Genomic DNA, 9,894 nt, shown 5'->3' with positions numbered 1-9,894 from the left:
GCGACGTGTGCGCGTGGAATGCAAAGCGCGCGGCGTGTTCGTGGCTGAAAACGCGCGGATCGCTCGCGTTACAACGCCGAGGATGGAAAGAAGTTATGTGTAACAATGCACGCGGCCGCACAGTAACTGCTTCCTGACGACCACAGACAGAGAGAAAGGTGGAAAGAAAGAGACAGTGTCAGAGGGAAAAGGGAGAAGGAGAGAGGCGGTAAGAGAGAAAACCGCGCTCCTGTTGGCCGGCCGTCGTGCTTTGAGGCGCATTCTCTCTCGCGTGCAGCTCGTACGAACACGTAGCGCGAGCGCGAGTAGAGGAACGGGTCAACGAACACTCGTGTGCGCAATTTCAACGAAAAATAGGCAATCGAAGAATCCTTTTTTTGTTCTTTCCCTTTTCTTCTCGATTCTTTACTTCGTTCGTCGAGCCTCGTTCGTTTTCGGTACGTTCGACTCACTGGTGACCGTGTACCATTGTGCTCGAAAACTTTGGTCGTCAAGATATCCGATAACGATCGCTATTCCCCGATGATAGTTTCTTAAACTCGTTAGATGCCAGAGATTTTCTCATAGGTAGGAGGCAAAACAGGATAAGAGAAGACACAGTCGGTTGTTGTTTGGTTCATAATAAATATATTCTAGAGAGAATAGGATAAGAATAATTTCGTAATATAAGGGTCGAAGAGAGAACAGGTTGTTGCCATTTTTCTTTGTCCGCTAGTATCGTAGAGTTTCATGATCGATCAACCAGGTCACCAGCGATCTCGAAAACGCGAAACTCAATAGTATTGGAATCGTTCGCTATAATTGAGGGACAACATGTATTTTTCTAATGGCCGTGTTTACGTCTCGTAACGGCTATATCGGCGAATAAGTAGTATACTGGTAGCGCGTAATTGCGGTGTAACAGGCGACGATATAGTGGCGGTAGTAATAGCGGTGGTAATAGCAGTAACATACGGAAAGAACAACATTTTTCATTGAATTTACTAAAACGTGCTTGGCCACGTTCTACTCTGCTTTTAAATGCAATCAGACTGGATACACGTTACCCGCCGAACAAGCCGACGAACGTTTAGTAAATTCAACTGGATACACGTTTAGTCCTGGTGTTTGTACGGCCAGTGTATGCTTCTGTGTGTGTGTGTATGTGTGTGTGTAAGTACATCGCGTGTACTTGAACGCGTCTGTTGGTGTATCTGTATGTGTGGGTATGTAGTGTGTCTTTACAGTAACCAAGTAACTATCGGAGAGTAATGACAACAATTTTCCAGCGGTAGCAGAGATACGGGATGCGGAAGTTCGCAGTCATTGTGTTTTAGGATCCTTCGTCCGCACCTACGTTTTCATACATGTACATATTTATATTATATATATTTATATTATTTATAACGGTGCCTTAGTGCCCCTTAATATTACGATTTAAATAATTATAATAATAGTAATAAAAAAAATAGTAACATTTTCAAGGTCGCCTGCGCTATAAATGAAAGGGCGGCTGAAAGTTAAACGAACGCGCGTCGAAACGGACAACCCTGCAGACCGCCGGGTGCAACGGCGAGATTCGACGGTTTAAACGCATCCAGTCCTCGCGCTCACTTGCTTGCTCGACAAACGACGAACGAAGAGCAGCAGCGACTAGGTGACTGATGTCCATGGCAGTGCGAAGCTTCCATTCTTGTGTTCCTTGCTTCTATCGAGGGGCATGGATCGCGGTCGCGAGCTCGGTTCGATCGCGCAACGATCCGGATTCCTCGGACGGCAGTGACGTTGTTGCTGGTCTCTCTGCAAAAGAAGAGAAAACGTACCGTTGTTACTTCCACATGTTTTGTACGCGTTTCGTAGAATTTCATAGAATTGTGGTACATCTAAAAGAGAATGGACAGGTGCCGATATCATTAACATAGTTATATTTGTATCGTTGGACGATTAGAAGAAAGGAAAATCAGCGCGGAGCGAAATCGCGCAGTGAGAGTGGTTATGGGATGTCATGAGGGCGCGGTGGGTGAGGTGAACCAGCAGAACGAGGGAGCGAGTCATAGAAGCGGAATATCCTGATCCTAGCGAAGGTCGTCTGGTGCATTCTAGGCGGGTAAAAACTGCATAAGAAACCACGCCCTGGCTGGAGCCGCGATCCTCAGGGACGCGTGACCTCCACGTGGAATCGACACCCCTCCTTTCAAGCCCATTCCATACGTTTAATAACGCCTATATATCTTTACACGTAGATAAAATCAGCCAGTTATCACCGAAAACATACAAGACGATGTAAACGTCAGCTGACAACTGCTGAAGCATTTCGCTTGCTTTCGAAACACTTGGAACGATAAAAGGCGCGCGAGTTCTATGTACTTACATATACACAGGGCTGCGGAACAGAGAGACGAGTGACGCGTTACCGGCTACCTACGTTCTACCTACTTCACCCACCTACCTAGCAACCTAGTTGTCTGTGCCGTTTATTCGCGAACGGTGTGCGCGTTTTATTGCTAATCGATACAATATATCTTCCGGCGTCCAGTTGCGAACCAGCTGCGCGAACCGTGTCGAACGGCCTTCGCGACGATTTCGCCGAGGTCGCGACGTCAGAACTCCGTCTTTTTGTCCATTCGATCTGCGCATGGATCGGATTCGTAGAAACGGTCATAGGAAAAGATACCGTGAGTAATCCTGAGAGCTAACGATTCTCTCGCCTTAGGCAATTTACTAAGAACGATCTTACGGCAATGAAGATGAAGAAAGGAAATGGAGCGAGTTCACGTTCACGCGGAACAATCGATCGTATCGAGGAACTCATAGAGTTCGCTGGATAGAACGTGAAATGTGACTACGTTAGAGGAACAAATGGAAGTGGAAGATGAAGCGATAGACGGCTCTCTCTTTCGAGAGAGAGGTTTCACTTGCACTTTCCACTGGGGGCCATTTCTGGGCCAAGTTCATCCGAAAACGTTACTTGTAGGGATCGTCCCCTTTTTTCTCGCCACGGAGAAAGCGCCTAGGCCAAGATCGTTTCAAGGGGGAGAAAGAGAAAACGAGAACGATGTCGTGAAACGCCACTCTCTCCCTCTTCGACGGCGGCAGCCGCTTGTAGAAGTGTATCCAACCGGGTGGTGGTGTGCGAGGACGAGTGCGAGAGAGGAACGGAACGAATGGCCACACGCTCCGGGTCCAGTGGAAAAATAAAACTAGGCAGACCAGAGAAGTCCGTTAGACCGCCTCCGCCGTCTCTGTTCGCTCCATCGTGTCCGCGTGCGCGTTGCGCCTCCTTCTCGAGAGGGAGGTATGCACGTTGGAGAAAGAACGAGTGAGAAGACCTAACCTAAGCCACCAGGAGAGTCCGTGTGCTTCGGGCACGGCGCTGCAGTTCGCCCCTGAACTTGGTTCTCCGTCTTGCCCACACGACGTTGACCTACTTCCATGGCCTACCCGATATCTCGATCGTTCTATGCCCGCGAATACGCCGCCGATTTTCCCCATACGAGCTCATTTCTCCTCTTCGATATGGTGATTAGCTACTATGCATTTTACCGATGTCTCAAGGCTTAGGTTTGTAGGTGTTGTTTCGTTAAAACTTTATTTTATGTTGCGAAGACAATTTATTGAAAAAATATGAAAGACATTGTATGTCTAGATCTTCGTACCGACTAATGTAGATTTAATAGTAGTTTCGTAACAGAAGTTAATTCCTAGCAGATTGAAAGCCAATCAACATCGAGTGTGAGATCGTTAATCCACGATCTAATCGAAAGGTGTCATTCGTTCTATCCGCAGTTAACGATCTCCCGTTCGAAGGCAACGAGTCAAGGTCCCTTAACTATCGTCCGTCCCTCATTTTCTTAACTTAATTTGCCCTACGTATTGAATTAACATAACTATAAAAAAAATTTATATACAATAAAAAATAAATAGAAGGATAATCAAAGTTTCGGATATTTTTACTAAAGATTGGAAATTAAAGCGAAACTAAATTCCTATACGTTCGTTTATTATATAAATTTATATGTTTTCGCAAGCGTTTTGTTTTTTACATTTATCGCATCGTCTCAAATTTATATAAAAAACGAACGAAGGTTGAAATTCTCGTTTCAAAATCGACGAGACATTAACACTACGTGTTTTGGATTATAAAACGAATGGCTGACAATCGGTTCCCGATGCCGGTAACATTCAACAGGCTGTTTGCATATTCAAAGTGCGAGGAAGTAAAGTTGCACGAGCTGCGGGACGATGAATCTCGCGTTCCAACGTGACATCTCGATCTCCTTGGGCCTTATCTGCCGACTGAATTTCCTGCTCGGGAACGATCGAGGTGGCCGCAACGCCTGCTTGCCTCATATATTATTATTAGAGCGGCGTCTCGGGGGCGTTATCCGTTATCTCGCGTGTTATCTGTTGGCCGTAAGTTAAATGAGCTGCCGTGATAATGAGCTGTGCATGCGGTCTGTGTCCCGGTCGCCAGAGAAAATCGAGGACCCTGCAGATTACCGTACAGGGACTATCGATATTGTGTGTACATATGTAGGGAGCAGAGGGCTGATCAACCTGTGCCGGACTCATTGGTTTAGACACACGGCAATGCACAAGTACCCGGATAATCATTAGTTTATATAACAAGTCATTTCCCGCGGCCACGTGATTTTCTCGTCAAGGCGAGCCGCTCACCACCACTCTGGCACCGTTCTACGCGACACACCGCTACTTCTCTGCCACCATAGGTCAGCACCACCACGCGATCACTTCGTATACCTAGCTACCGACTACCGACGGAAAGAGAGAAGTTCGACCACATTGACCAACACTCGCTTCGATTCTCTTTTCTTCCTTTCTTTTTTATTTTATACTTTTCTGTTTTTTCTTCCTTGCCTGGATGGTTGTTTGGTTCTTCTCGAACGATCAGATTTCTTAAAAAATTTCCCTCTTGAAACAAAAATAGTTTAATCTCGGGCAGCCCGGAGCAACATGGTCCAGGGATTTTATTAGAAAGGAGCAAGATTATGCGGATGAGTCACGTACAATTAGGTAGAAGAGGATTTTACTACCGGCCGAAGGAAATTCCTGCGGCTGCTCCTACCTTGTTATACGTCCGCCAGCACGGCGTCCGTAGCACGGCAAAGGAGATGAGCCCGAATCTGAATAAATAGGATGAATCCAAATCCGCGTGAATAGAACGAACTCGAAACAATTCTTGGCCGTGATCCAAAAATCAAGAGAAGCTATTGCGACGAAAACAAAATTTCGTTAAAACGACGACAGCTGTGATCCGATTTCAAAATACGCTATCTATTCCGCAAGAATAAACGAACTACTGCGGTTTTAAATGGGAAAAGAGAAGTTTACTCCAAAACGGTATCAAATCCAAAGACTCTGTCTGATTCCGCGAATTCCAGGTTCGTAGGTGTTGCGAGAGACCGATGCATTCCATAGAACGCTGGTAATGGAACGCTAAAGAAGCAGCAGCTCGTGCACCTCGACCACGATCGAAACGGAGAGAAAGAAGGAAAAAGATCGAGAGAATGACTACAGCAACGTAAGTAGGGAGGGAAGAGGAGAAAGAAGAGGGATAGAAAAGAAAGAACATCGTTGGTGGGACAGAGAACCGTCAAGTGAAATAGAGAGAGATAGGAGAGTCGAGGCAAAGGTGGTCTTGCCGGCGTAAATGCCACTGGTTGGCATTATGCCGCTTGTTGCCTGGCCAGACCTTCGATGCACATCGAACACATCCCGATGATGATTGCCTGGCTGCTATAATCGTGATATCGTTCGTCTAAGATACACCATCAGAGAGGAGACGTTTAGCCAGGCGAGAACGTTTACTCGTCCGCTCCGAGGGAATTTCGTGTTGCGCGAGCGACCACACGACGACGATCGACGACAACCACGAGGACGGCCATGGCCTATTTACCTCTGGCAGAGTCACCAGATACCACCGTGCCGATATTGGCCTTTTCAAACCTCCCTCCAACGTTCTTTCGCAGACCCCACCACGCAGCCACTATCCCGCAGGTTGCGTTTTTTATTCACCACCTACGCGACACGACGCCGCGAAAGGTTGCCGCGATGCCTGCGAGCTGATGATTCCACGGCTCGGCTCGGTAATTTCGCGAATTTTCGATTTACATTTAAATTCGAACATTTTGAATGCAGAATATAGATTCGAGAGAGTTGCTCGTTACGAGAGTTTCCTGTTGTGTTGCTTGTATCAATCGGATGACTAATATCGATCGATCGGTCATGGAAATCCCGAAACGGCCGACAACTAGGAAAATCCGTCACGGTCAACCTCCAGCTTCGATCCACGAGTTTACTCGAGAGCGCGTTTTGACGTAATCGACCCGCGAACGGATCATAATCGAGGCAAACGGAATTGCGGCGGTACAAGGACATCCAGTGCGACGGTAGTGCATAACGTGGAACGGTTCAGGAGTCGGAGGAGAATTTTCGAGGCGGTGAGAAACCAAGTGCAAGGAAACGCCGCCGCCGCGTGGAGGGATCCGTGGAATGTCGAATTAAAGTCCGGTCTCTGAGCCACGATCTCGGATAGGAGAAGCGTTATTCCAGGTTAGCTAGACGCGGTCTACACACGACCAATGCGTACACGTTTCTATAGGAGTCTGTGACGACCGAGGTTCGAGGTGAACGAACCTCCGAATCTCCTGTACGACCGTACAAAGTAAAAGACCGAAAAGGCCAATGGAAAAAAGTTGTAGAAGCTTTAAAAAAAAGAGTGGACGTTAGTAGAACGCGGCAGAAGATGGAGAACGACTATCTCGGAACATCCGACTGGCTAGAGAGGATAGAGAGGAAAGAGAAAAAGAATTGAAGAAGGTTGAAAAATAGAATGGAAGGATGGGGGAATGTCTGGCACGGGAGGAGAATACAGGTACCGCGTGTATCTGCTCTTTGTGTACAGGCAACGAGCGCGAGTTGTTCCTTTTCAGTCAGCGATCGTTTTGCTCCGCGCGATTATCGCGATTTAATGATCTAGCTCCGCGATATTAATAATCGTAATAACCGGCGCGGCTTATTAGCCACTTTTATTATACCACTTGTGTCACATTGTAACCAGTCAGCTCGCGTAAATACTTCTATGAAGCGTAGAGTGGGGTAAAGGGATAAAAAGTGCCGTGTTTTTTTATTTTAAAAACCGTTGCTGCAAGCGTCGATGACGTTGTTCAAGGCTGACGTTTAGCTCTTTTTCATTTTCTATTTTTTCTTTTTTTTTTTTCTTCATTTCTTCTTTTAGCGAGAGTCCCCCGACGGCGAAATACGGCGGAAGAAACGGGGTAACGCGACGCGACGCTAGGATCAGCAGTTTAACGCTCGTGTAAACTCGTACGTGTTCACCGTGTTTCACGTGCTCGCGTGGCTACTCGCCGATAAATCATATCTGGCGTCGCATTACAGAAAGAAGAAGACAGACGGGTATAAAAAAAGAACAGACGTGAATCGATTAATTTCCGAGAGGAGAAACAAACTCGATATCGCTACTACAGATTGAAATTAATCGTCGATACGGAGAATAATCATTTCATTGAGCACGTGGTTTCGAGAAAAATCGTCGACTTTCTCTTTCGGTACGATTTCTGATCGATGACTGTGTATTAAATTCATTCATCGTGCTATTATGTGCGAAGCATACGATAGACAATAAAACATCTGTTTGCCTAAAGGCACAAAGAGGCATCATTTTTACATCTGACTGTTTATTATATCAGTATGAGAGATTTAAAGATATCGCGAGATGACTTTGAAGAAAGATCGATATTGACAAGGAAACGATCGGGAATTGGATGGAGCACTAGTCCCAGGCCAAATAAAGTCAAGCCTTAGTTTTTCGTCGCCGTATGTGCACGTGTGTGCGCATGCGTCCGATACGTAGGTCGAAGAGGAGGAGGCGAAGGTGGAGGAGGAGGCATCGTATCGGCCAGTGTCCGAGCACGTAACCAAATTCAAATCCGGGGGCGCCATTGTTATGCGAGCTGCATCGACCCGTTCAGATGCCTGGCTGCCAAAATCTGCGACCGCTGGGTTCGATAGCATCGCAGCGCCTCGCTCTAAACCGATTGATTCGATGCGTCACAGGACTATTGATATCACCTCGGCTCGACTATTATAAGACATTGAATCTCATTACGAGTGCTGTTCAACATTTCGACGGACTTGTCCTGAATTTTTTTAAATCTTAGCGACCAGGTCGACTGGTCGAACGAAGGGGAAGCAAGAGAAGAAGCGCGCGAAGAAGAACGGAGTAAAGAGTGTACATGGCTAACGCGCGGAAAAGAAGGGAAGAAGGAATGTGCGAATATACGCGAGAGAGCAAGAGAGAAACGATTGGCATGCAGGTCGCGCGGTATGTTGTCCTAGGTCACGCGTAATCCCACTCTCTCTCTCTCTCACACACTCTCTCTCTCCCTCTCTCTCTCTCTCTCCAGCTCTCCCTCGTCCTCTCACATCTCGTGGATGATGCACGAATGATGCGACGTTCTCCGTGGCTGTCGCCTTTCCATCATTTTCGTAACCAGATCGTGGACAGAGAGGCGAAACAATGTTGGGTGATTCGCCTCGATGCGAATCGCCGGAGGAAGTGATTTACTGAGTGGCCGCGGATTTTCTATGGGATTTCTGCCGTGTTCGTTGGCTTTTACTAAACACGCCGGATGAATATAGATTAGCAGCGGCGGGGCGGGGCGCGCGAGAACGCGACGATAAAAATAATTGCGCGATCGCGAGAACGAGGCAGGAGTGAATCGATACATGTGCTCGCGGATAAAATACGTGAAGGTTTTTCGTGAAAGATCCTCTTTCTTCGATGATCGTATAGAACGTACACGAGCTCGGAGCGTGCTCGACCGGTTGGCGAAATTTTCGCCGGAGTTTCCCGCTTGCGAGAGAGAGCTGTCCCGCACGAAAACGATCGTTTTCGAGCGAGAGAAACGCGCGCACCGGTGGCCGAGAGCGAGAACCGAGCCGACCGAGCGCGTACGAACGAACCAACGATCGCTTATTCCTGACGAGGAGAGCACGATCGTCGGCGCGCGCGCACGACCGGGACGGTGAATGCCCAAAACTCAGCTGGTGTCAATGAACTCGGCCATGTGAGGAGTCGGACGAGGCTTCCTCGGCTTATACTCTCTATCGGGGTCTTGTCTTTCCCATGGAACCAAGACTAATTTCGTGACTTTGCGAAAGCCTCCGGCGACCAGGAAGTGCACCCGTGAGTTTCCTGTAAACGCGGTCGTTCGACTTTCTCGATCCAGAACTTCCACGTTCCACTATTTTTAATACAATGGAAAGACACAAAAGTCGGACAATACAGAGGAAACGAGTACGTGTTAAACGAAAGTAAGAAGAACGAAACGGAAGTATAGTAAACTACGAGCACTCAAAACAAGATGGATAAAATCGTCTGTGAAAGGAGGCGAAGTCGTAGTGTACGGAAGAAAAGAGATCTTAGCCGCCAGAAGTTCCCCTAATTACGCGCGGCAACGACATATTTGGCTGCGTAGCTGCCGACAGACAGAGAGAGGAAGAGAGAGGTGAACGTTCTAGACCGACTGGCGGGGCACCTGTTCGTAACCGCGACAAGAGAACCGAACGATTTATGCATGAAAAAAGATGCAATTTGTTTGCAGCTAAAATTGAATCGGATATTAAACCAATCATTTATCCTGGATATGAACGATAGGTCAAAAGGACAGAAGCGAGATCGTCGAACAGACAAACGACGCGAACGTCACTCGTATTCGAGTAACGTGACGTAACGTGAAGAAATCAGACAGTTGCCTCCCCGCTCTGCCCGCGGGGCTGGCAGCGTGTTCGTTTTTAACCGGCTCCCTCTTCTCTCGTTTTGAGTCGCCGGTCACGCGCGGGTCAGCGAATCTTTCAAGAGGAATCCTCCCT

The 9,894-nt window shown here is 47.5% G+C and overlaps 1 long non-coding RNA gene across 2 annotated transcripts; it reads right to left on the bottom strand.

Moving 5' to 3' along the window:
- Positions 1–846: 846 nt before the first annotated feature.
- On the bottom strand, positions 847–7,254 carry LOC126870708 (uncharacterized). Of its 2 annotated transcripts, none has more exons than XR_007691409.1 (2): positions 2,351–7,254; positions 847–1,779 (listed from the first exon to the last, which is right to left on the bottom strand). It is a non-coding gene; the product is annotated as an uncharacterized LOC126870708 (long non-coding RNA). The 2 variants fall into 2 exon arrangements; XR_007691408.1 differs by having other exon boundaries at positions 2,948–7,254.
- Between the last annotated feature and the right edge of the window lie 2,640 nt (positions 7,255–9,894).

The sequence above is a fragment of the Bombus huntii genome, chromosome 10 (assembly GCF_024542735.1).
Source record: "Bombus huntii isolate Logan2020A chromosome 10, iyBomHunt1.1, whole genome shotgun sequence".
NCBI classification, from domain to species: Eukaryota; Metazoa; Arthropoda; class Insecta; order Hymenoptera; family Apidae; genus Bombus; species Bombus huntii.
The sequence above is the reverse complement of the archived record's forward strand: the minus strand, read 5'-3'. Positions and strand labels throughout refer to the sequence as shown.